The 26,019-nt window shown below is 44.8% G+C and overlaps 1 protein-coding gene and 2 pseudogenes across 6 annotated transcripts in view; 1 reads left to right on the forward strand and 2 right to left on the reverse strand.

Annotated features, from left to right (window-relative positions):
• CNIH3 (cornichon family AMPA receptor auxiliary protein 3) overlaps nucleotides 1-26,019 on the forward strand; it is a 285,107-nt gene that overhangs the window by 191,582 nt on the left and 67,506 nt on the right. The window lies entirely within an intron of this gene.
• On the reverse strand, nucleotides 14,976-16,284 carry LOC116559009 (annotated as a pseudogene). The gene has a single exon (XR_004272268.1). The product of XR_004272268.1 is annotated as a 60S ribosomal protein L3 pseudogene (transcript).
• On the reverse strand, nucleotides 17,496-18,244 carry LOC116559060 (annotated as a pseudogene).

A 26,019-nucleotide genomic window follows, 5' to 3' on the forward strand; every position in this document is an offset into this window, starting at 1 on the left:
GCTCAAACACTCCACCTGCTTTGGCCTCTCAAAGTGCTGGAATTATAGGCGTGAGCCACTCTACCTGGCTGTAGCTACTGTGATGGTGTCTGTTTTTCAGATTAGAAAGTGGAGGCACAGGTCGTAAATGGCTGAGTCCGGACTGATTCCAGGCAGTCTGACCCCAGAGCATGGCTCCTTACCACCGTGCCCTTCCACCTTGCTGTTGTATCTTCTGGGTGACTCTTTCAAGCTCTCTGTGCAGTGTAGGTAGAGATCAGATTTTATTTTATAGAATGCTTTGTGTTTCTGATTTCTCGTTGGCTTAGAACTGCACATATATCAGATAGGCTGTTATGAAAGAAAACCCGAAGATGTCTGGGTTTTGCATTTCTGCATAGAAAGCCTGGCCTTGTGAGGTTAGATGCTAGAGAGCTGGGCAGGGGAATACTTGGGACACTGTGAACTGTTGGTGCTCTGAGCTGTAAACTCTGTGGACTAACGGAAAGCGGATTGTATCTGAACATACAGGCCAAGGTATAGCTCTCCTCTGAGATTCCTAAAGGGTCCTCCATTTCTGCCTGTATCAGCCAGCTAAGATCTGACAGTGTGGACATGTCTGCAGCCCTTCTATGCGTTGTTGATGGTCGAGGACTGTGTTTTGAGTGTACACACTTTGGCATTCACTTTGTCTTCCTGTCCTCAGATGTACCTGCTTATTTCACAGCTATCAAATACCTGCCAAGGATCCTGGGCCCTGGGAATAGAGGGAGAGGCAAAACAAGGCCGGCCCTGAGAAAGACAGAAGTCGACTAGAGAAAACAAATATAATATGAGAAATTACACTCCAGTGTGGTGGTTTCTGTGCCTACAGTGAATTTCATCTGTAGCATCTTTTGGACGTCCGTTCTAGTCACATCTATATGAGGCTCATCTAGATTTAAGGAAACTGGGGAAAATGCAGCGAGGTGTTCAGTGAAACCACACTGGCCCTGCTTTCGGCCCTGCAGGCCAGTTGGCTTGGCTGGAGAGACCTGGGGGGGCAGTGAGTCAGTCATGAAGGCAAGGCCTGATGATGGGTCTGATGTGTGAGGGGAGAGCCTGCCTTTAAGGGGGCCGGGCAGCCTCCCTCCCATTGCGGGACTTTTCCTTAGTTCAGCTAAAGATTGGGTCCTTGTCACACGGCCATGAAAGATTACACTCACAGACAATTTGACGGGTGAGGATAATGGGATTTATTGAGCAAAAAGAAAAAATGGGGAACGGGGACTCAGCAGAGTCCTTCTAGGACAGGCTTTCTGCCTCACAGATTAAATCCCAGGTTCTACCCCAGAAGAGCAGGGACCGGCTCCTTCCTGCTGCAAATGGAGGGGACTTCTGAGGCTCTACCCCGGGTGCATTCCTCTCAGTGCACAGGTCAGCTGGAGTTTCTCTGGGGACCCCTTCCCATCTGGCTGTCTCACTGCTGTGGCTCAGACCAGTGGAAGCCATCCTGGTGTCTCTGAAACTGGAAATTGGGGGTTGGCAGCAATCCTGGTGGATCTAGTGGGGTATTAGAATTGTAGAAGAGGCTGGGTGGCCTTGGGGACCTCTTAGACTGAAAACTTCATGAAGGCGGGGCATGAGTGGGGCTTGTTCGTAGCCATTGCTCCAGCACCTCAGCAGGGCCTGCACATTCAGTGCATGCTTGGGGACCGAATGTGTGGACGGGGCTGTAAAGTTCTCCAATGGATGATTCCCATGCAAGGTGGCAGCTATGGAGCTGGACTACAGGATATCGGGGAGTGTGGGGTTGGCCTAGGGGGTGTCCAGCTCTAACATTCTGCCTGGCATACAGCAAGATGTATTTGTTGAATTAAAATTCTACAATTCAAGGGAGGAAAAAAGCATCCCTATGACCCTTATACTTTTAGCTTTTTTTTCCATCCATTCTTAGTTAAATTTCTCCTGGCTGCTGCAAGCAGATGACTGTCCTTTATCCTGCAGATATCTACCTGACTGTTGTATTCCAATTTTTTTTTCACCAAGCTGTAATGCTCAACCATCGCCACTAGAGGGCTGAGGTTTTGCACAGCGATGGCGCTGAGGACTCCTCCAAGTTCAAAGGTCTTCTGAGATACCCAGAAAGGCCTATGCAAATGCCAGTGCTGGAAACTTGCTCCAGTGTAAGCAGCCAAGTGCATGCACCTCTGAGCTTGGGGCGCTGGAGCAGGACAGTGGCTTCTGTGCTGCCAACAGACGCCGTGCAGCTAGTGACTGAGATCCCTGCGTGGCCAACTAGGGAGGGTGGAAGCATTTCAGACCCCCGGGCGAGGATTATGGAAGGTCATAGAGGCTGCCTCACCACCTGGAGTGGTGAACAGTGTGAAGCTCTGCTCGCTTTCTGTTTGAGTGCTGGGCATCTTTTATTTCAGTTTTAACGATGCAGAAATACAGGAAGTAGTGAGGTCTCTACCGAGGAAAAACAGCATGCTTACTTTCTGCCTTCCCCCATCATGCTTGACCTGTTCGCTCTCTCTGTCCTCCCACCATCTCCCCACTGCCCTGCCCCGCCCCTTCTCTCCTATGTTATTTTCTTGGGTTTTGCCCTGTTTGGTGTCTGGGTTTGATGCTGCAGCGAAGACTTAGCCCCCAAGAGGCAGTACACTCAGCTCTTGAAGGACAATCCTCAAAGAAGTGGCAGAGAGACCCGGCTTGGCCTCCTTTCCCCTGCGCCTCTATTCAGTGCTGTGCTGGACTGCGCGCCATGGGAGATGCTGAGCCAGGGGTGCCAAGTGTTTCCAGCACTCTGAAGGCGGGGCTGTGCAGCTCCCCATGACGTGGTGGCGCACCGTCTGTGCTCCTGATGTGCGTATTTCCAAAATATGGTGGGTGGTGAGGTTTAGGATAACATGTGGAGCAGGCACAGCCCGGAAGGCTGTGCTGTCGCAGCAGGTGCAGCACCCACTGTGGCCAGCAGATGTTCACATCTGCTGGAGCCTAGAAACCTAAAGAAAAGCACATCCAAGCTCCAGCCGTTTCCACCACTCCTCACTGCCACTCCCCGCCACACAACACGCGGGAATAATTATTTAGTACATTCTCTTTCTCTGGCCATCTTTTTCCAAGGGAATTAATAAGGAGAAAAATGGCCAAAGGGCAGGAAGCAGTGGAGAGATGCAGTAGAGAAGGTGGACCCTGTTTAATTTACACATCAGATAATCTTCTTCTTCTTGGCAATATGCAGGCTATTTTGGGCATTGTGCTGGGTAGCCCTTTAGGGAATCCAGTTGTGTTTAATTATGTTCATATTTATTGAGCATCTATTTATCAGCCACAGTGAGCACATAATTATATGGGATATAAAGAATTAGATAAAGGCCAGTCCTCAGGGATCTTGTGGTCTAAGACAGTAACTCTAACATAAGAAAGCAGAGGTTTGTGGTGGCGGTTCAATTTGGGGTCACGTTTGATTGGGGCATCACAGGGAGTGGCACTTAATATGGGCCTAAGAACATTTTGACAGATGGAAAGAAAGAGAGATTAGTGCTATCAACCTAAAGAAAGAACTGAGGCCATGTTAATACAGATAGTTTATCTGAGGCAAGGTTGAGGACAGCTGCCTGGGACACACTTCCAGGTTGCGCCGGGGAGTGCCCCCTTCAGCCTTTGTTACAAGCATATTGTTTGTGTGTCTGTCTTGTTTTTGTTTTGAAACACTGTCTCACTCTGTTTTCCAGGCTGCAGTGCAGTGGCACAGTCACGGCTCACTGCAGCCTGGACCTCCTGGGCTTTAGCAGTCCTTCTACCTTAACCTCCTGAGTAGCTGGGACTACAGGTGTGTACCTCCATGCCAGCTAATTTTCGTATTTTTTGTAGAGACAGGGTCTTGCTGTGTTACCCAGGGTGGACTCCAGCAGCCCTCCTGCCTCGGCCTTCTAAAGTACTGGGATTACAGGCATGAGCCACCATGTCCAGCCTATTATAAGCAGGTTTTTAAAGGCAAAGGGGACAAGGACTGGGCCAATACAAAGTTGTTTGACAGGAGTTCTCACCGGTTTACAGAAACAACATTTCTTAGTGATTGGCTCTACACTGGTGCACTATAGAGTGTGAGCGATGGTGTCCACTGTGTGACGCTCTGTGACGATCTGGTGCCAGTTAGTCGAGAGCCCACATAGCAAGTGGGCACAGAGGAAATGATTTAGCTCAAGCGGGGAATGAGACATGACTACTGTCACACGTGGCATGGTCACATTTTTTTTTTTTTTTCCCAGAGTATCGCTTTGTCATGCAGGCCGAGATGCAGTGGTGTGATCTTGGCTCACTGCAACCTCCGCCTCCTGGGTTCAAGTGATTCTCCTGCCTCAGGCTCCTGAGTGGCTGGGATTACAGGCACGCACCACCACACTCAGCTAATTTTTGTACTTTTAGTAGAGACAGGGTTTCGCCATGTTGGCCAGCCTGGCCTTGAACTCCTGGCCTCAAGTGATCCACTTGCCTCAACCTCCCAAAGTGCTGGGATTACAGGTATGAGCCACTGTGCCCAAACTGTGGTCACATTTCAATGTCTCTTTGGGCTTCATAATTAAAGGGGGCTTGAATTCTTCAGATAAAAAATTTCTTCCTCAGACCAAATAGTGAGGGTGTCTTGTGGAAAACCCTTAAGTAGTCTGGCTTGCTTGTCCATGGAGGTGGGACAGGAGTGTCTGATCATTCCCCTGCCTGGGCCTGGGTATCAGGGTGGCGACCGGGGATGGGCAGAAGCTGGGACGGCAGAAGCCAGGGACTGGGTTCTGTGTGGCCAAGGCTGCAGCAGGAAATTCTTACCCGAGACCAAATGTTCATGATGAGAAGCAAAGCAGTGAACTGGGTTAGAGCCCTGTGGAGAAAGTGAAGCCTGGAAACTTGGGAGAATGGGTGTTCACCCCATTTCTGGAGAGGACAGAGGCCGGGAGAGAGCCAAGAATGTGTGGCTGGGCGGCATGGAGGAGAAGAGAAAGCGGGCTGGGAGCGAGCAGGGCAGAGGGGCGGGAAGTACAGCAGCTGTGGCTCCCAGGTCGGCGGACGGCGCCTGCAGGCACAGGGGCTGGGTGGCTCAGGCGGCCGGACGGATAGTGGCAGGTTGGTGAGAACAGAGGTAAAAATCAGCCAGGCTTTGGAACTGTTCTACTTTACATTACTGGTTACGGGAATGGGCAGGAATTTTTGGAGGCGTATACTGATGAATTCTGTTTGGGGCATGTTGAGGTTCTGGAGGAACCTGGGATGGAAATTGGATCTGGAGCTGGGGGGAGAGTGAAGAACCAGCCACGTCCATGCAGGAGTGAAACAGGCTAGAAATGGTAGTGGGCGGCCGGGCGGCTCACACCTGTCACCCCAGCACTTTGGGATTCTTACCGAGACCCCGAGGAAGGTGGCTCACCTGAGGTCAGGAGTTTGAGACCAGCCTGGCCAACATGGTGAAACCCTGTCTGTACTCAAGTGCAAAAATTAGCTGGGTGTGGTGGTGGGTGGCTGTAATTCCAGCTACTCAGGAGGCTGCGACAGGAGAATCGCTTGAACCCGGGAGGTGGAAGTTGCAGTGAGCCAAGATCACACCACTGCACTCCAGCCTGGACGACAGAGCCAGACTCTGTCTCAAAGAAAAAAAAGAAAAAGAAAAAGAAAAAAAAATGGTAGTGGGACCTGTGGGAAGAGGTGAGTAGGCCAAAGAAAAGAGCACAAACGGAGAATATTCTCCACTCGTTTACTCATACATTAAATGTCTATTTCATACCAGGTACTGTCATAGGCAACCTTCGCTCTTCAGAGTCATTCAGGAGCAAAGCGCAGTGTTTGGGCCCGGGGAGTCTGCATATTGAGATGATGTTAGAGAAGGATGTGGGAATACCAATTTTGCCTTGGCCGAATAACTTACCCCCATGGTGCTTCTGAAGATGGTGAAGCATAAGCTCTTGCTACCATGACAAAATCCCCCTTCAAAGCGAGGGAAATGGAAGACCCAGAAGTTATGATTTATCCTGAGTTGTGAAGAATCCACCAGCCTGTGGTCCTAGAATTTCTTCCTTTCTGAATCCCTGGCTTCTGCGGCCAGCCCATCCATGGTGGATCTTTCCTTATGTATGGAGCTCACCAGTTGTACTCAGCAGACCGAGGGACCCCCAAAGATGTTCGTGTCCTAATTCCTGGAAACTGTGAGTGTTATTTTATGTGGCAGAAAAGACTTTGCTGGCATGATTAAGTCACGGGTCTCGAGATGGGGAAATTGTCCTAGATTATCTGGGTGTAGCCAGTGTGTTCACAAAGGTCTTCATAGGTGCCAGAGGGAGGCAGGAGAGACGGCGGAGATGTGACATCAGAAGCAGAGGTCAGGAAATGCCAGTGTTTCCGAGAGCTGGAAAATGCAAGGAAATGACTTCTCCCCTAGGGCCTCCAGAAGGAAGGAAGCCCTGCTAAAACCTTGATTTTAGCCTGCAAGGTCCATTCTGGACTTTGGACCTCTAGAACTATAGGATAATAAAATTGTGTTGCTTTAAATTACTAAATTTGTGGTAATTTATTATAGCAGCAGTAGGGACTAATACTATAATGTGTACCTAATTTCCAGCACAGCCTGTTATGCAATGCCTGCTCAGTTGAATTTATTGGATGGATTATGAATCCCATATTTAACTCCCAAGTAGGGCTCTCTACAGTGGTTTTTGAAATCTACTTGGCTTCATTTGGGTAGCTAGAAACTTGGGGAAGACTTTGCCCAAGCAAAGAAATCCCAGTGGTTGCCCTTCTGTAAATTTCAGAATGATCCATCTTCCAGCCCAGCTCACCAAATGGGATGTCTGCCTGGGCAGCATTTACACCTGTGAGGACTGACTTCGTTGCTTTGCATCTAGCTTGCCCTTCATTGCTTGACATAATCTCTCTATTGTAAATCCAAGTGGAGGAGGATGCGTGCAAGCTCAAGCAGCCAGGCGGAAAGACAACTGCACTTGATTGTTGTTCTTAACAGAATCTTAGAGGCCTTTGAAAGAGCAGGAACTTTGAAGTAGCAGGCTGTGGTTTCTGCTTTCAAGGGTGGTAGGTGTTATGCACAATTATCTACGAAAGTGCTCTTCCCCAGGCACAAAATGTGTGTCAAGTGTAAGAGCTGCGTTGTACCCAACCGAAGAGTTAAAAGTGACTAATTCTCCAACAGCAACCCTGTGGCCACAATGGCCACACCCTTAACTAGCTTTTGAGGCTGAGGAGCATCTTCAGGGGTGACTTGGGAGACTGGATAAGCTATTCCAGGCTAAGGATGGAACCTCTACTGTGAACAGTCACGAGGATGGAGCCAGGGCGCCCTCTGCCTAAGTGGCATTTTTCCACAGGATGGAAGTTTCTCTGGACTCAACCAAGCAGGGAGGTTGAGTATATGCTTTCTGGAGGTTGCATAAACTAACCAATTTGATTTTAAATATTAATACTTGATGTAAGGCTTCTGGAGGCCAACATGCAAATTTATGTAAAAGAATGTGCACATGAACACCAAAGCCAAGTGCCTGGCTCTGTTACTTCACATAGGATGGCAGCCCCTGACCTGGCTGACTGTGTGTGTAGTTTTCTTTTTGGCTCTGGGACTTAGGGGATATTGTGTTGGCAAAGCTTGGTGAGGGCAGAGGGGTGGGCAGTGGAGGGAAGGACCGCTCCAGTTTAAACACCTGCGACAACAAAAGTTGTTTTAGCAAATTGGCCTGCTGTTCATAAATGGCTTTCTATGCACATGAGGATTCAGAGACTTTATAAGCTCTCTTTTTGGGAGTAAAAGTCAGTAAAAGTCGGGAAAGATTCATCAGAACCCAGCTCCTGAGGGGAGGACCGGGGAGAAGACTCCTCGGCTCTCTGGTGGTGCTGCTGGAATTCAGGCAAAGCCCCTCACAAGCCTGGCTAAGATCTGGACCCCTTGGGCAAGGGAAAATGAGGTGAGTGCAGAGACCAGGTGCCCAGTATAGACACTGGATTGTGGGGTCTTCTGGAGCAAGTCCTCAGTTTTCTGTCTGGTTGTTCTGATGGGGAGGCTCAGTTTTCCAGAAGATGGTAGGCTGGAGTGAAAGTGAGAGATAGAGGGACACAGATGGACACACACACACACACACACACACACACACACACACACACACACACACACACAAAACCCACCCCCAGTGAACATCGAGCCCAGTGCAGTGGGCAGCTGCTTATATGATGTGGTTAATTTAGTGGGAAGTAGTGTGTCTGTAGTGACCATAGAGTTAGAAAAGCAGGGATATGAAATTAATGGTCAAATTGTGTGGGGGGTATTTTCCTGATTATAGGAAAAAAAATCACACTTATGAAAATGCAAACAATGCAGGAATAAGGAGTAAGGAAAGTACCCAGTGGTAACCTCTGTGAGGCGTTCTGGTGACTGTACTTTCATGTGTCTTTTTACAGCACACATGCACAATTTTACGTAAATAATATGGGATGACATCACACATTCTGGTTGTCTTCACCATCACTTTAAAAAGCTATAGTTTTTGTTGCTGCCATTGCTGAACTCTTCCCTCCAGCCACTGTCCCCTCCATCCTCAGGGTCTCTGGTGCTAGCAGCCTGGTTTATCTCCTTCATTTATTTCTTCATGTTCATAGAATCTTATGTAAACACTAATGATTTTTAGGATGTGTCTCAGTTTTGGCTTTACATCTCTGCATCTTGCTTTTCTCCCTGGCTCAGGAGAATAGTGGCTCAGGGAGTCCCTCTGAGTTAATTGGTAAAGGTCTGACTCAGAGCTGTGTAATATTCCAGGTTTAGATGTGTCCCTGTTTATTCAATCACACTTTTATTGATTGGACTTTATGTGTTTCTAGTATTTTACAATCTTGGACAGTAGCTGGGCGTATATTCTTACCTAGTGGCATCTATTTCAATGAGATAAATTCTCAGGGGATGGCTGAGTGAAGGATATATGTATTTTCATTAATAATAGATATTATTAGATTGCTTTCCAAAGTCTTTATCAGTTCACATTTTCACCAGCAATGGGCGGGGTCTCCATTTTCCCTGCTTCTCAACAGTAACTTATCACAAATTTATTTTCAGTCTGTTGGATGTAAAATGATATTTCCTTGTCACCCTCGTCATACTCCCTAGCCAACCAGTGAGGATGAGAAACTTTCATAATATTATTGACCTGTTGGATATTCTTGCAAAGCAGGAATATTGGCCTGGGATTTCAACCTGGGATTTGTGAGTTTTGAGGAATGGCAGGTAACGGGCCTTGTGACCTCATTCAGACCCTTTCCTGTGTACTGCTTTTGGCCAGAGGCATGACCAGATGGGAGCAAGGAGACCTATCTGGGGGCTGGGGTAACTTTAGCATTCCTGGCTGAGGCAGGAAAATCACTTGAATCCAGGGGGTGGAGGTTGCCGATTGCGCCACTGCATTCCAGCCTGGGTAACAGAGGGAAGACTCTGTCTTAACAACAACAAAAAAAGATTTTAAGCTGCTTTCGAATAGCCCAGTTACATGCCTCCTTGCTGTAGAGTTGGGTTTTGTTTAATAAAGAAGATATTCTGTATGCCGATATACAGCTTTTTCTTCCTTTCTTTGGTCATAAACTAAGTGTGACCTCAGTGGACACTGATTTTAGCCACTGTTGATGCCTAGTTCTAAAAACCGAATCAGCAAATGCCTTGCAGAATTTAATTGGTTACACCCAATAACTCCATACAGCAGGTCACTTCTTTTAGTTAGTTAGGGAAACACTTTGTAAATAATTCATTCTGGAGAATTCATTAAGAAGCTGTATTGCTCAAAGTCAGATATTCTACGGGAGCATTAATGAGATTTTTAATAAAAAATATCTCTGCTGAATAGTAACAAGTAGTACCTGCTTTGAAACTTTTCTAGGCCAAACGAATTCCAATCCCTATGGCATAGAATGTTGAGAACTTTGACCATCCCTTTACGTGCTGGAATATATCCAGAGTATTTAGGAAATGCAACTTGACCTAACCTTCAGGTCTCCTGTTGGCTCGTGTATCTGTTAGGGTATCATTAGAAAACAGATCACACATGCAAAGCGGGTAATTGAGGAAAGTTTAATGAAGGGACTATTTGCAGAGAAGGTGCAGGGTTAAGAAACCAACAGGGATAAAGTGGCACCAGGATCTAGCAACCCAGTGAAACTGTTACCACCCTTAGGTGTGAAAGGGTGAGGGAAGGAGGCTGTTACTAGAACTTCATGGGAGCTATAGTGGGTGGGGTTGTCTCCTGAAGGAGCTAGGGCTTCATGTGGAGGGGTAGAGACACTGTGAAGCCACAGTCCAGCAGGAAGGGAACTGGGGAATAAGTGCCCTGATAAGATCCTTGTGTCTTCAGCTGATACCTCCTGTTGGCCTAATGTAATGGGAAGCAAGAGGGCAAGAAAGGCCAGGTGATGCATTCTCCAGAACCTACCAGGGTTGTGGGCAGGGTGGAGAAGGGAGAAGAGGGATCTGGAAGGGTAAGTGGAGGCTTTTCACCATAGTTAACCTTTGGGCTGAAGGAAAATTGGTATGTGAGCAGGAGGGAGAATCCTAGGGAGCCACTCCTAATGAGCAACACAAAACACTGCAGAATAGGTTTTTTTCTGGAGAACCTCACCTCCATTTGTTTATTCTCCAGCTTTCTAGACACCGGTGTCTGGGAACACCCAGGGTTTGGTCTAGGTCCTGGTGCTCCCTGCATGGAAAGCTAATCACTGAGACAACAAATATTGCCAGGGAAGAAGCCTTTTTATTAGGGTGATATCAACCAGAAAGATGAGAGATCAGTCCCAAGCCCATCTCTCTCAACTGACTAAAACTGGAGGTTTATATAGTGGGGAAGGAGTGTAGCTATGCGTGGGGAAGCAGGAATTAGGGAGGGGTAGTATGCAAGCAAACATGAAGGATGTGGGGACTGGCGTCTCATTGGATGTGGTGATCTTGTGAGTTTCAGCTTCTTGTCTGATGGTCAGTTTTCTGAGGAAGAAACTCAAATAAGACAAATGGATAATTCACATTTTAAGACTGGGAGTGCCAATTTCCATGTTTAGTCAAAAAACCAGAAGCATCAGTTCAACCTGTTCTGCTTGATATTGGGCCAGAAATCCTCACGAACACATCAGTACTCCAGTGAGCATCCTAGAAGTTTTCTCTCTAATCCAGTGGCACAATCTCCAAAGTTATCAGAACAGTTAGGGCAGTTTCAGTCCTTTCCCTTTCTATTGATCAGTTCCTCAATCATGAGGAATCTGACCATCAATCCTGGCTGCTTTATGCCGAGGAAGATCATTGTGGGATGATGAGAAGGAATGAAAGCATTGCACTTATAATGGGAAATACTCAAAGTACCTGGTTGGCATCTGGCGCATTGGAAAGCCATGATCTGTGTACTTTTATTTTGCTTTTTGAACAACATTTAGGCCACATTGAACTAGAGTGATTAATAGCACAGAAAAACCAAATTTTAAATACCAGAGAGTATGCAGTATCTACTGGGGAATCCAAGAGAACAATCCTGAGCCTACCAAAATGCCTTCCTGATTCGTTACATCCCACATGCGAAAAGCTAGGGTCTGGGGAAGAACAATGACCTGAAAAGTGCGTGTTCCCTTTATTATTTCTTATCTAGGATCTTTGGCTGGGTGTAAGGGTTGGGGGTGGGGTGGGGAGTGTTCACAAGAGCATGACTATTTACTCCAGAGGGATCCCAGAGGGACTGGTTTTACCCAGTCTACACTGGCTAACTTGACAGATGAGTGGATGGTCAGCAGCATTTCAAAAGGGCTGACTTGTTGTGGTTGTGGCTGGTCTTCAACCTGGTGGGTTTTCCAGGTCTTCAACCAGACTTGATCCTCCAGTTTCAAACAGTGAAGAGGCACATCTGTAGGGAACTGGAGCCTGTTGGAAGCAAGCTCAGAGAGAGTAGTTATATATTTCTTAATGATTTTATGTATGATCTAGAGTCTGGGAGTTGGAGAAATGGTCTTCCATACAAGAGCCTACCCACTTCTGGGAGCTAGTTGTATCTTCAGCAGGTCAAGAGGCAAGACCTTTTCTAGACAAGATTTGTCTGTTGGTGACTGGAATTCCCTTGGCTACAAGTGGGTCCATTCAGTTGATGGGGGGCTTAGGACTTTGTTTTCACTTTGGTCCCTTTTGGTCTCGATATGCTAGAGGCAACATTGATGGCCAGGCTTTTATTTTGTCCCATGTCATTGCCAGGGTGGTATGGCTACCTGCCCTGAGTTCATCCTGTCCTTCAGTAGGACACCCATGTCCAAGGCCATTTAAATGTTCTAGGCCAGACAGGAATGGAGGTGAGCACGCACTCCTTAACCCTTAAATCAACATAAGGGTTAAAACCCAAAAGTTAAAAACCAAGGTTAATAGACCTGTCATCATAAAGTCAGCCCCCTGTGGTTTGCATACAAAGCGTATATTAAGCCATAAATTAAGAACACCACAAATAGTTTTCAAATTCTAGAGATATTGGGGAAAGAGAGAAAATGCTTCAAATTGTATTGATAAGAGTTTATTTTACTCAATTGTTAAAGGCTATAAAAAGCTCAAAAGAAAAAGTGTTCTTGACTCTGAAAAGCAAAACAAAAACAATCAGCAGTATTTCAAATAAAAGACGTAACAAAAAATTATTTCAGTCCTCTACTAGTTCAGTCCATGCAGTTAGTCCTGTTCTGCTTGATACTGGGTCAGCAACCTCATGAACACATCAGCTCTCCAGCGAGCGTCCTGGAAGTTTTCTCTCTAATCCAGTGGCACAATCTCCAAAGTTAGCAGAAATTTGTATTGAGGAGTCCTTTTCATAAACCCCACTAAAGATGCAAGTTTTCTACGGTAGCTGATTATAAACTGCTTTTTGAGAAGTATCAAAGTAAAACAACTGTGGCTGACAAAAGTCTTAGGACAGTCATGGTTGAAGACACAATTGACAAGGAAGATTGGTTATTTCTGTGGCATACAACAGTTTAACATGATCATAATTATTACTGATAACATATGTAAGATCAGAAATTTAGGAATCTCACATGATTTTGGAATAGACATTAGTAACAATTTATATAAATATAACCCAAAGAAAGTTAAACATTTAATATTTGACAATGCTTTCTATATAATTTTAATATACCAAGTAAGCCTAATATGTCTCTCTTGGACTTCAAGGGACACTGATATCTAAAAAATTAGTTTGAGGTCAAAATGACTGAATTTATTTATGTATTTATGTTTGAGATCAGGTCTTGCCCTATTGCCCAGGTTGGAGTGCGGCGATCACGGCTCCTCAACCTCCCTGGCTCAAGCAATCCTCTAACCGTAGCCTGTCAAGTAGCTGGGACTACAGGTGTGTGTCACCATGTTCAGCTAATTTGTGTATTTTTTTTGTAGAGGTGAGGTTTTGCCATGTTGACCAGCTGGTCTTGAACTGGGCTTAAGTGATCAGCCTCCCTCTGCCTCCCAAAGTGCTAGAATTACAGGCATGAGCTCCTGTGCCTGGCCAAAGAGACTGAATTTAAAACTTGAAATTTTGCTTTTGGGAAATTTGTCATATATCAAAGGTTTAAAACACCTGATTTCACAAAATAGGGTCACAGTCACTATAGAATAGTCATTCATTTAGCCAGAAGGATAATTCAAATGTTTCAAAAAAGAAAAAACTTTGACCTTTACTTTTCAATAGGAAATCCACTCTCCCAAATAATAAGACAATAAAGACAGCATGGGGCAGGTTTAGTTAACCTGTCTCTCTCTCTACTCTTTTTTTTCCTGCAATTAACTGAAAAGGTAAGCAGAAATCTTCTATTATTAATGTTACACATTTGTTCAAAAGAGAAAATTGAATTTTACCTCTGTATAGTGCATTATTAATGTTAAAGCTAAGTTCAATAAAACCTTATAAACAAATTCATCTAATTTTAACCAATTTGACATTTACATAAACCTTTTATAATTTTCTTTTAGAGCACACCAGTCCTTCAAGAAAACCCTGTTATTCTGACACAGAGGCCCAGATGCTGGCCTTGCATCAGTGTGCTTTTGATATTAATGTTTAGTTTTTAGAAAGACTGAACTAATTTTACTCCTCAAAATTGGCCTTGCAATCTCATGTGCCCACCTATTCTGCTATAGTCCCTGGGCCTAGAGGGATTGAATAGTTTTAATTTTTGGCCCCGTGTCTCGTGAAAGCAGTTTGTTTTGTCACCTTCTCCTGGGTCTGAAGATGAGGCTTTGACTGGTGTCAATGTTCAGGATGTAGCAGGAGTCACTGCCCTGTAACCTAATAGCACAAGGACTTTAAAAGGAATACAGAAAGCTACAAGGATGTAAAAACTTTAAATTTCAGTTTTCCCAATTAATCAAAAACTTAATAATAATGGGATGGGAATAATCTTGCTAAAATGTAATATCTGCTTCTTAGGCCAGCTACCAAAAGACAAAGAAAGACCTTCGGCAGTGTGATTGCTTCTCCTCATGGGAAGCTCATTGAGATAACCTGAAAGTCACACCTTATGAGAAAAGAGTACTTGAATTAATCAGACAGAGGAAGAGTGTGTCCAGGGTCATGGGTGAACCTTATAGAGGAAACAAGGAACCAGGAAACCTGTACCCTGAGCAGGGGAACAGCATGATAAATTTTCCAATTACATGGAACAATTTAGACGTAATCAAGAAAAGCCGAGACTACAGAATCAAGTTATACTGGAAGAAAACATCGCATTTCTAGACCTTACAGGTAAACATTTCAGCATCAGGCCACTGTAGTAGTTAGAACTGGAGGAAAAAAAGTTAAAGGAGGTAGGAAAAAGTTGAAGAGAGAGTCAGCATCTCAGGCCTTTTCATGGGGAGAAAAAAGCTGAAAGCAGCAAGATGGCATTCTGAGACATGAATGTGAGAAGTTTCCAAAAAGAAATGGTATAGAATCAAAATCAAAACCTGTTGTGATTTGATTCAGAGCAAATCGGTATTTTATGGAAAATCTTTTCTTTTTTTTCTTTTCTTTTTTTTTTTTTTCCAGTGGAAAATAACTTTTATTGAGACCCCACCAGCTGCAAAATCTGTTTGTGGCATTAAGCTCCTTCTTCCTTTGCAATTTGGTCTTTCTTGAGTGGTCCCATGAATGCTTTCTTCTCCTCCATGGTCTGGAAGCGGCCATGGCCAAACTTGGAGGTGGTGTCAATGAACTTAAGGTCAATCTTCTCCAGAGCCCGCCGCTTGGTCTGCACCAGCAAGGACTTGCAGAGGGTGAGCACCCGCTTCTTGGTTCCCACCACCCAGCCTTTCAGCATGACAAAGTCATTGGTCACTTCACCATAGTGGACAAAGCCACCCAGAGGATTGATGCTCTTGTCAAGACAGGTCATAGTCGGTAGAAGCATTGTTCTTGATCAGCTTGCCGTCCTTGATAAGGTAGCCCTGGCCGATCTTATAGATCTTGTTGAACTCAGTGTGGTGATGGTATCCTTTCTGCCCAGCACGTGCCACAGAGAAGGCCACATGGGCAGGATGCCACGCCCCAATACAGGCCACCTTGCGCAGGCCTCGGTGGGTCTTGCGGGGCAGCTTCTTGGTGTGCCAACAACTGGTGACCCCTTTGTAGCCTTTGCCCTTGGTCACCCCGATGACGTCAATCATCTCGTCCTGCCCAAACACTTGGTTCACAGGTACCTGCTGCTCCAGCCTCTCATGGGCCCAGTCCAGCTTCTTGGACACAGTGCCTCCATTCACCTGGATCTCTATCAGGTGGGCGTTTTTCTGGCGCAGAGGAAGCAGTCGCATCTGGGTGTGGGCAATGACACGGATGACTTGGCAGTATTTCTTCATGCTGCTGAAGTCCTTCTCCAGCTGCTTCTTGCCATCCTCATCCTGCCATTTCTTGCAGTACTTGGTGAAGGCCTTCTTCTTAGATTTATGCCAGTTCTTATAGAAACGCCTTTTGCACTCATCGCTGATGTGCTCAGCGAAGACAGTCTTGAAGGTCCGGAGACCTCGAGGGGTTTCCACGTAGCCCACAATGCCCACAACCACCATGGGTGGCGTCTCCACAATGCCTCCACCACCTCCTTCTTGTTCACCTTGGATCCTGGCCTATCGACCTCCTGCACGATATGGGTCATGCCAGCCTTGTATCCCAGGAAGGCTGTGAGGTGGACCGGCTTGGAAGGGTCATCCTTGGGGAAGCTCTTCACCTTCCCACGATGCCTGCTGCTGCGCTTCCGAGGCAGGAAGCCGAGGGACCCACGTCTGGGAGTGGAGAACTTCCTGTGAGACATCACGCCGTCAAGTCCAGCTGGTAGAGTGGAAAATTTTTTCTAACATAGGTGACCTATCTGAACTTTTTCACATCTCTCTCCCCTACCTATTGGTTCCTTTCTACCTTGTTTCATAAATAACCTTTCCAAGTCTATAATTTAAATTAAACTTTGGATAATGTATTAGTCCATTTTCATGCTGCTGATAAAGACATACCTGACAGTGGGCAGTTTACAAAAGAAAGAGGTTTAATTGGCTTTAGAGTTCCACATGACTGGGGAAGCCTCACAATCATGGCTGAAGGCTAGGAGGAGCAAGTCACGTCTTACATGGATGACAGCAGGCAAAGAGAGAATGAGGAAGATGCAAAAGTGGAAACTCCTGATCAGATCTTGTGAGACTTATTCACTACCATGAGAACAGTGTGGTGGAAACTACCCCCATAATTCAACAATCTCCCACTCTCTCCCTCCCCCAACACATGGGAATTACGGGAGTACAATTCAAGATGAGGTTTGGGTGGGGACACAGCCAAACCATATCAGATAACTTCTGTATTAAACAAAATTATTCTTTTTCTCAATAAGAGCACATCTTTGGAATATCTTATGTGCAATTTTATTTTTCAGGAAAGAATTCACTGAACACATTTGCATTTCTTTTTTTAAAAGCAAGTGACAAAGACCCAGCTTACCAGCTTTACTTTTTTAAACCCAAGCTTAACATTGCATGTTTAAACAATTGTCAAGACCTACTAAATTGCCAGCATTTATGCACAAGCAGAAAACATCCTTAATTTACATTAAACCAGAAACACATTACTGTTAATGCATTGATATCTTTCACTACTAAATAGTGAAAAAAATGAAATTATCTCTATAGAAGTCTTGTCCTGGCAATGTTAACATCATAGCAGGCTGACACTGTTGGCTCACATTTCAGACCTGATGGAAGAGCAGATCCATGCTGGCTTTAGTGTACAATCTTGTCCTTCCACCGAAGAGTCAAGGCTCACCTTGGAGTATGTTTAATAAAAAAGCAAAGTGCATACAGAGATTTAAAACAAAAAGAATCCTGTTTTGTGGTCTCAACAAAAAACTCACAAGTCTATGACAAATAGGAGCTCTGAAGAGCTGTTGATAAATCCTTTAGGTACAATCATACTGAAAGTCAACTTCATTGGATATCTTCAAAAAACTGTTTTTGTTAATCCTCAAATGGTGCTTGTTATAGTTTGACATTTATGTTAAATGTGTGCATTGAATTCCTTGTTAACCAAGCACAGCTGCTGCTCTTCGTCGTGTATTGTTAAGGACTTTAACTGACCCTCTTCTTCAGCTTCTGCTTGTTCTTGACCATTTGTGACAATCCTTTTTTTTTTTAGTAATTTTTCTGCCATTAACCATTTCAGTAGAAGTTGATACACATTTGAAGTTGCCCATCCTACCACCAAATGATGTGGAAGAGAATGAAATGAGTCCCCCATGACCTAGTGACCAGAATGAAGTAGATCCTATATCAAAGAAGAAAATTCAGTTCCAAAATATGGAAATTTACTGAATGCTGAGAAGAAAAAAAAAAAACCCATCTGTCAGCTTCTACTCCCTTGGGGACCCCTTTGATTTCCTAAAAAGTCCTCAAATGGGTCTTCACAGTAGTTGAATGAAAACGGGTACCTTCCATCAAAAAATTCCCTGAAGACATCATCTAGGTTACGAAATGCGATGCCAAACTCAAACGGACTGTCAAAATGACTTCCGCCGCCGCCTCCACCATTTCGCCCTCCTTCGCCCTATTTGTCATAGCTGTCTTATTTTCTAGCATCTGGCACCACCTCATATGTCTTGGCTACTTGTTTGAATTTTCTTTCTGCTGCTTCTTTATTCTCAGGATTTTTATCTTGATGCAACTTCAGTGCCAGTTTCTGATATGTCATTTAATATCCTCCGGTGAGTCATGTTTCTGAACACCTAGAACTTCATAGTAATCCACCATGTTTTACCAGATTGTTGGAACAGGTCGGAGGTTGTGGGCAGCTGGCACTAAGCAGGGGAGGTGGGGTGGCAGCATGGCTGTGTTGGTGGCTGTGGCCCAAAATTATATATTAGCTAGAATTCCTATTCTTAGTTACCTTAAATTTGGGTGAAAATCTAGGAAGCAAGAAATTCTGAACTGTCTATCCATTGTTAGCATTTTATAGGTAGGAAAATTCCATAATTTTTTATAAAAACATGTTTCCCCTTTATTATAACCCTTTCTTAATTGGAAATGGCCCAGACATTGAGTGAGCATTTAAAATAATTTCAAGATTTTAAATTACATAAAAATTTCAGCTATAGCATTTATCCCATTTACATTTCACTCATTTTTAGCAGTTTATCTAGATTACTTATGAGAACTGAGATATTAGAGCTAGTCATTATTTCCTTGTTAATTATTTTTATAACCTGTGCATATTAAGTGCTCACCCAAGAAACTTAAATACAGGGGTATTTTCACCAGTGACTAAGAAGATTCAGCTTTCTATTAAATTAATGATATTAGTCTTATTTATCAAAAAAATCACACAAAGATCATTTTGTTTTGGCTGGGTTTATAGTTTTATAACCTTCTGTGCCAAACCCTGACACTTTAAAATATCTAAGCAGAGACAAATATATCTACCCCAAAAAATATGTTGACAATGCTGAAGACATTTCTATTTTAATCTTACCAATAATTTTAAAGCCAGCTTGTTTATTTAGGATTTACTTAAGTCACATGAACTTGAGAAAGCCTTGGACTTATTTACTTAATTTATGAGTTCCCTTTTATTTATAAGCCAATTTGGTACCATGTAAAGACAGCACATAATATCCAGACACATATAAACAAAGATCCAATAGCTTTTACCTTGGAATTCTAGCCATGAGATAGCAATGCAAACTCACCGGTTTATGAACGTGTTCATGTGGTTAAATTTTGCCACGAACAAGGCCTTCTGGTCAAGGAACCAAAATCTGTTACTGAAATGCCGGGGATTTGGTCTAGTCCTGTTGCTTGCTGCACAGAAAGCCAATTACTGAGACAATGAGTATTGCCAGGGAAGAAAGCTTTATTTGGGTGATGTCAGCCAGAGTGATGGGAGATTGCTTCACATCCATTCCTCTTAGCCAACTAAAATTGGGGGTTTATACAGTAGGGAAGGAATGGAACCACGTCCAGAAAAATGGGAATTAGGGAAGGGTATGGAAGCAATCACGACGGATGATGGATCTGGTATCTCACTGGATGTGGTGATCTAGTGAGTTTCAGTTCCTTGCTTGAGAGTTGGTTTTCTGAGGAAGGAACTCACATAAGACAAATATAAGTTTCAAGTTTTAAGACCAGGGAGGGTCAATTTCCACGTGTATTCAAAAAACCATAAGCATCGGTTCTGTGGGGCAGTTGGACTAGTTTCACTAGTTGTGAAGTAGATTGATGGAAGATGACTGAAGCATGTTTAAAATTTGGACCACATTGCCTTGTCTTACTTCCTCCATCAAATATATTTGCTGGGTCACATTTTGTATTCAATTCTTAGTCATTATTGAGGGATGCTACAGCAAACAGTTTAATGCCCATTGGTGTGTGTGCTAAGGGGGTGCAGTATTCTCCAGTGTAGTTTAAATATGTATAGAAAATAACTTTTAGATATGAGTTTTGGGAATAGTTTCTCCTGAGGAACTGGTAGCTTTTTTGTTTATGGACATGGACAGCTATGTAACTGATTTCTCTTTCCACTTCAGCTTCTGGGAAACCTATTTTTAATTTTAATTTTTTAGATACAAAGTCTTGGTCTTTCACCCAAGCTGGAGTGCAGTGGTGTAATAATAGATCACTGCAGCATTGAACTCCTGGGCTTAAGTGATTCTCCTGCCTCAGCCTCTTGAGTACCTAGGACTACAGGTGTGCACCACCACACCTGGCTCTTCTGGGAAACTTAGATCCAAATTTTCAAGCCAATGAATTTGGCTCTTTGTGGGCCCTGCAGTCTTGGTCGGTCGGTCTCTCTCTCTCTCACTCACTCTCTCTCTTTTTCTCTTCCCCATTTCTGTATTTTTTTCTGAGTCTAATTTTAATTTTATTTATTTATTTATTTTGAGACAGAGTTTCACTCTTGTTGCCCAGGCTGGAGAGTGCAATGGCAGGATCTCGGCTCACTGCAACTCTGCCTCCTGGATTCAAGCGATTCTCCTGCCTCAGCCTCCCGAGTAGCTGGGATTACAAGCATGCACTACCACGCCCAGCTAATTTTGTATTTTTAGTAGAGATGGGGTATCTCCATGTTGGTCAGGCTGGTCTTGAACTCCCGACCTCAGGTGATCCGCCAACCTTGGCCTCCCAAAGTGTTGGAATTACAGGTGTGAGCCACTGCACCTGGCCTTAATTTTTATTTTCAATTATTTTTCTCTATGTATTTCTGATAAGCCACTTGAAATAATTCTTTTATAAAGTATGGTATTACACACTCTTGAATATGTGCACATTCAGTTAGTTGATTAGTAGGTTGGGGACTGCACAGGCTGAATAGAGGCTCTGAATCCTGGGACCTGCTATGTGATGGATAGACATGTGACTGGGCCTCAGAACTGCCCTACTGTACGATGGATAGTCCCAGGCTCCACCTTTAGTGAAGAGATAATTTCTCCTTACACACACTGGGAGGAAAGTCTGGGATAGAGAAGGAGCTAACCTACTTTATCTAAATGAAGAACTGGGTGGGTTGCTGTGATCAACTAATGAAGGATTTATGAAAGCATTTTTAAAAGTTTAAAATGTTTTATATTTGCTCATTTAACATTTATTGCAAGCACTGGGCCACCAATATGAAGATGGGCAAACTCATTCATTCATTCTTTCAGTAGATACTTATTGAGTAACCACTGTGTGCCTTGCCCTGATCCAGGTGCTTGGAATGCAGCCGTGAGCAAAACGGTGTCTCCTTACCTGGAGCAGTACCTCCTGCAATCGCCAAGGCACCCATAACACATGACCCCAAGGATTCTTTGTATGTGTTTTTTGCATTCTTTGCATCTACTCATATGTAGTAGGACTCATTTATGAGATCAAAGCTGTGTTTTAGATTCAGAGGTTATGGACCTAGGTTAGGACATGGAAGATGTTTGTATTTGCCAAGAGATTTACAGTTCCTCCGTCCCCAATCCTGTTTCCCCAGCACCCTGGAATGATACCTATAGGTAAGAGTCAGAAGGTTTAGTGATAAGCCCAAGGATTCTGTCTGTAGGCTCTTAAGGAGCCTAGCTTGCTAGGCTTCTTTTGCCTGAGGGATGCTTCCGGTGATGTGCAAACAATCCCAAGCCACGTGTAACCAGTCAGGTGGCTCTTATCCAGCCTGGCCAAGCCACCCTCTGGTTTTGATTTGGCAGGTACAGGGCAGGGCCTGTGCCCCCTTATATTTTGGCAACTTTCCCAAGGAATTCTGAAATGTTTCCCAACCCTGTTCCATATTCAGAAATACTGATGCAATCCAATGTGTTAATTTTGCACATGAGAACACTGAGGCATAGAGGGTAAAGGGATTGTTCAAAATCACACAGTCAAAAGCCAAGCCAGAACCCAAACTCAGGTTCCTGACTTCCACACGATGCCCCTTCCACGAGCCCAGGTGACAGACCTTTCTCTGAGCATGCAGACAGCTGGTACTGGGACGTGTTAATGTGCTGTGAAATAATCCATCCTGCTTTCTGACTGGCCTTGGCCCAGGTCTGGTAAGGGTTCCAGCAGGGTCATGTCCTCTATGCTCTGGTTGTATTCTGAGTTGATACTGTGGTTGCTATTTTTCCACTGAAGTATTTTAATTAATAAACGCATAATGCCTGGCTTTTAACATTTCCCAAAGTGGATGGTGCTATTTAGAAGAATCTTAACAGTGCATAGGTATCCTCCTGGTTGGGGGAGTTTTTCTGCAGGCGATCATTAGAGTGGGCACTTAGGAGCCCACGGAGGTTTTTACAAAGAGCCATGGCTCAGCCTTCAATCACCAGTTCATGGACTTCTGCAGGTTTGGAGGAAACGGCAGCTGAAAAATATCTTTACACAGAAGGAGTCCATCCATTGGGTACACCTTGGAGGCTGAACCAGTGCATTTTAGAAGTTTTTTTGCTAGTAGTTGATTCCGCGTTTGGTTTTGAGAACTGTAGACTTTATCATTCAAGTCCTAGTATAAGATCTTCTAGACTAGGAGAGGAATTCTAGATCCCCCAGTGATAGTCTTCACTATTCTTGGGCTACCCCAAATGTTTGCATGATTGTCACGTTACTTGCATATAGTTGGCATGTGCCTGCTGAGATTGTGATCTCTTCCTCCTGGGCAGTTTGCAAATTGAAATTCATTCCTTCTACTTAGGGTTGCCCTTTCTCATCTCTTGCCACATGGAGTTCTTAGTCCACTTCTGTCATCTTGTCCAGGGACTATGCCTTGTCTTCTGTCTGTAGCTCCCAGCACAGTGTCTCATACATAGTAAGTGCTCATTAAATATTCAGTGAGTGAAGTAACTGTGACTCGTGAGTTGACCTGGCACAGTTCCAGATACTGGCATCAGACGACAGGAAAGACTAATTAGAATCCTCGAATTTCACAAATAAAATATAAAATAATGTAAGAGTCTATCTTTGTGTCTTAGGGACAAGGAAGAACTTCTTAAACTTCAGAAAGTATAAAATATGAGGCAAAAAAGAGTGGAATTGATTTTCATTCAGTGAAGGATACAATAGCCACGGAATTAATTAATCAACAGGTGGCTGATGAGAGAAGGTATTCAAAATGTGAGATTCACATCTACAGCATACCAGCAACCAGTACAAATCAAAAAGAGAAAAAGGCAGCGATCTCATTGAAAAATGGGCAAAGCATCTAAGCAGACAACGAACAGAAAAAGAAACCCCAAAGGCCAGCCCTTTATACAAATAATTGCCCCAGATCATCTCTGGAGAGGTGCACATTAAAACAACAGAGAGATTGCACTTTACCTATTAGACTGCAAATGTTGGAAAGCTGGATTTTGCTTCATGTCTGAGGGGATGTGGGACAGAGAATCCACAGCTCTCCTGGGGGAATGTAACCACTTTGAAGGGAAGTCAAGGAGGGCAGTCAGTCCAATTAAACCCCATGACCCAACAGTTCCACTCCTAGGTATAAATCCCAAAGAAACTGGCATACCAATCCCTAAGGTGACGTGAATTAGGATTTTGTGACATTATTTGAGGTGACATGGTCAAGTCTGTTTCTCACTGGTAGCATCATTAGACGAAGTATAGTGGCCACTCCCATGGAGCCCTGGAGCTACACTCCTGAGGGCAAAAGATACGAAAGCATGGGATATGAGTTAGGTAAATTAAAAATCTATGCACACATAGAGAATACACATTTTGTAAGAACACAGGGAACAGAAAGATACACATGAAACATAAAACATTAATTGCCAAGGGTGGAGCAAAAGGGCTAATGGGCTAGAAGGAAATGAATGAATGAGTAAGTGAACAAATATATATGTAAGAGAGGGCCTTGCTTGGATCAGTGATGATGTCTCAAACTACAAGCAACCGGTCACCAACAACTTTTAAAAACTTAAGTTCTGGCCCGGAGCTGGCATTAACTATGCTCCTTTATACATGTTCTGTCTTCAGTTTGATTAAAAGAATCCATATTCAGGTGAGCAATTGATGCCTTGTCAATTGGCTACCATGCCCAGAAGCCATTGTGTTTTCAGAGTCAACACAGAATGGGTGGAGGCTGGTAGAGGCCAGCTCCTGTCTGCCTTGCTTTTTGTTCTATCTCTAGCTCCTAAGACAGTGCCTGGCAGATGGTAGATGCTTAGTAAGTATTTTTAGGAATGAGTAATGTTGGCTCTTCATGAAAGATTCTTTGGGGAACCTTTCTGATGCACATCTGTACTCACTCTTGGGTGCATGCTCCCCCAGAGCTGAGCAGGGCTGGGCTGGCCATGGGCCCTTGAGGCCTAGGTGTTGAAGAAGCACCCAAGGAATAGAGGACATTGGACCAGAAGGAGGGAGGCTGAAAGCAGGGACTCCAAAAGCGTGTCTGGAAGATCACCAAACATTTGAGCCAGAAATTGGTCCTGCATTCTTTTGTTTGAGAACCAAGGATGCCAGAGCACACATACATTTGGTGAGAGGAGGGGGAACCTGGGGCTGGGGGCGGTTACCTGGGGCAGGCTCTGTGGTCCCAGTGTGCTTCCTGTGCTGGCCCAGATGTAGTGCTGGTGGGCTGGCTGAGTTAGGGGGCTCGTGGAGCGGGGGATTCTAGCCTGACTGCCCGGGGGAGGTCCCAGCACACTGCAGGCTGCCGCTACTTCTTGCCAACTCCTCCCTCACTGCTTGAGCTGTTCAGAGTGACTGCCTGGCCTATGCCTATGACAAGTCATTAGGAAAGGGCCTTCTCATTCTCTTCTCTCTGGATTTCACTCTGACCCAGATGGCTGCTGGCTGGAGCTGAGGACCGCTGTGCTGTCAGCTGAAGCAAGTCAGCTGGGGCTAGGTCTGCCTGGTCTCCTGCTCACTTGGCTTTCGTCCCAGAGTTGCACGGCTCTGGGGTGTCTTTGTTTCCTGTTAACTAGACAGGGACCAGGGAAGCTGTGTCAGAACCAGCTGTGTCTGCAGATTCTGGCACATGATGGCAAATAAGCCAACGTATCCTGTGTTTCCCAATTTGTACTGATGATTCAGGTCTAGGGAGTCTTCTGGGGCAGCCGATGCCTCCGTTCTCAGCTCATCTGCTGATCTCCAGCCTCTGTCCTGGCAACCCTGAGCTCAGGTTTCCACCTGTAACAGGATGGGCCATGCTGACCTTATCACCCATCTGAGTCCTCAGACTGGCTCTGCCATGGCTCTTACTTACCCCCCACCCCAGCTTTCCCCTACGGTGCCTGGATTCTCCTGATTCAGATGGTGTGTTGCTAATGATCATGCTCAAGGCCAGAAAGGGGAGGAGAGCCCTGAGACCAGAGGGTTGGGCCCAAACATCTGCATGGTAGTAATTACGGAAATAAAAGTAATGATATTAATGTTTTAACTTTACATGCTAGGCATTGCGCCCAGTGCTTGTTGTACATTATTTCATTTAATCCTCAAAGTAACAATATGAAGTAGGAACCAAAAAACCACTACTATCTCCTCTTCATACTTGAGGACACTGAGGCTTGGAGGGCTTAAACACTTTGCCCAGAGTCACACGAATAAATGAGGTAGAATTTGGATTTGAACCGAGACATGCTGACTCACATGGCGTGTGTAACAATGACACTGTTGTGCCTTTTACACAATGGCATTCCTCCCACCCCCACATCCAACAGTCTCTATTTCTGTCTATCATGGTGCTATAGTCCCCATTTTGCACTCATAGCAACCAGTTGAGGTAGGGATTATTCTCATTTTATGGATAAGGAAGCCACGACCTGCAGGAGTGAAATGACAAGTTCCAGGTCACACAGCTGGGAACCGGCAGGGTCAGGATGCAAGGGAGACCTCCTTCAGATCCAGGAGTCTTCACTCTGGAGAGGCAGCACCTGTTCGGGAGAGAGAGGCGTGGAGTCAGTGGCGGTTCATGTGCTTGTGGTGTGAGAAGGGAGTGTGGCTGTGCGAGGACTTAGAAGGCAGTGGCACGGGCAGATCTGGGCACTCAGGGCGCTGCTCAGGCATGGAGGGTGTGGCAGCAGAAGGGCCGGGTCCCATTTTCCTACGCAGTAGCCCTCCTCCTATGGAGTCCAAGG

The sequence above is a fragment of the Sapajus apella genome, unplaced genomic scaffold (genome assembly GCF_009761245.1).
Source record: "Sapajus apella isolate SASKATOON/1434 unplaced genomic scaffold, GSC_monkey_1.0 scaffold22, whole genome shotgun sequence".
Taxonomy (NCBI): Eukaryota; Metazoa; Chordata; class Mammalia; order Primates; family Cebidae; genus Sapajus; species Sapajus apella.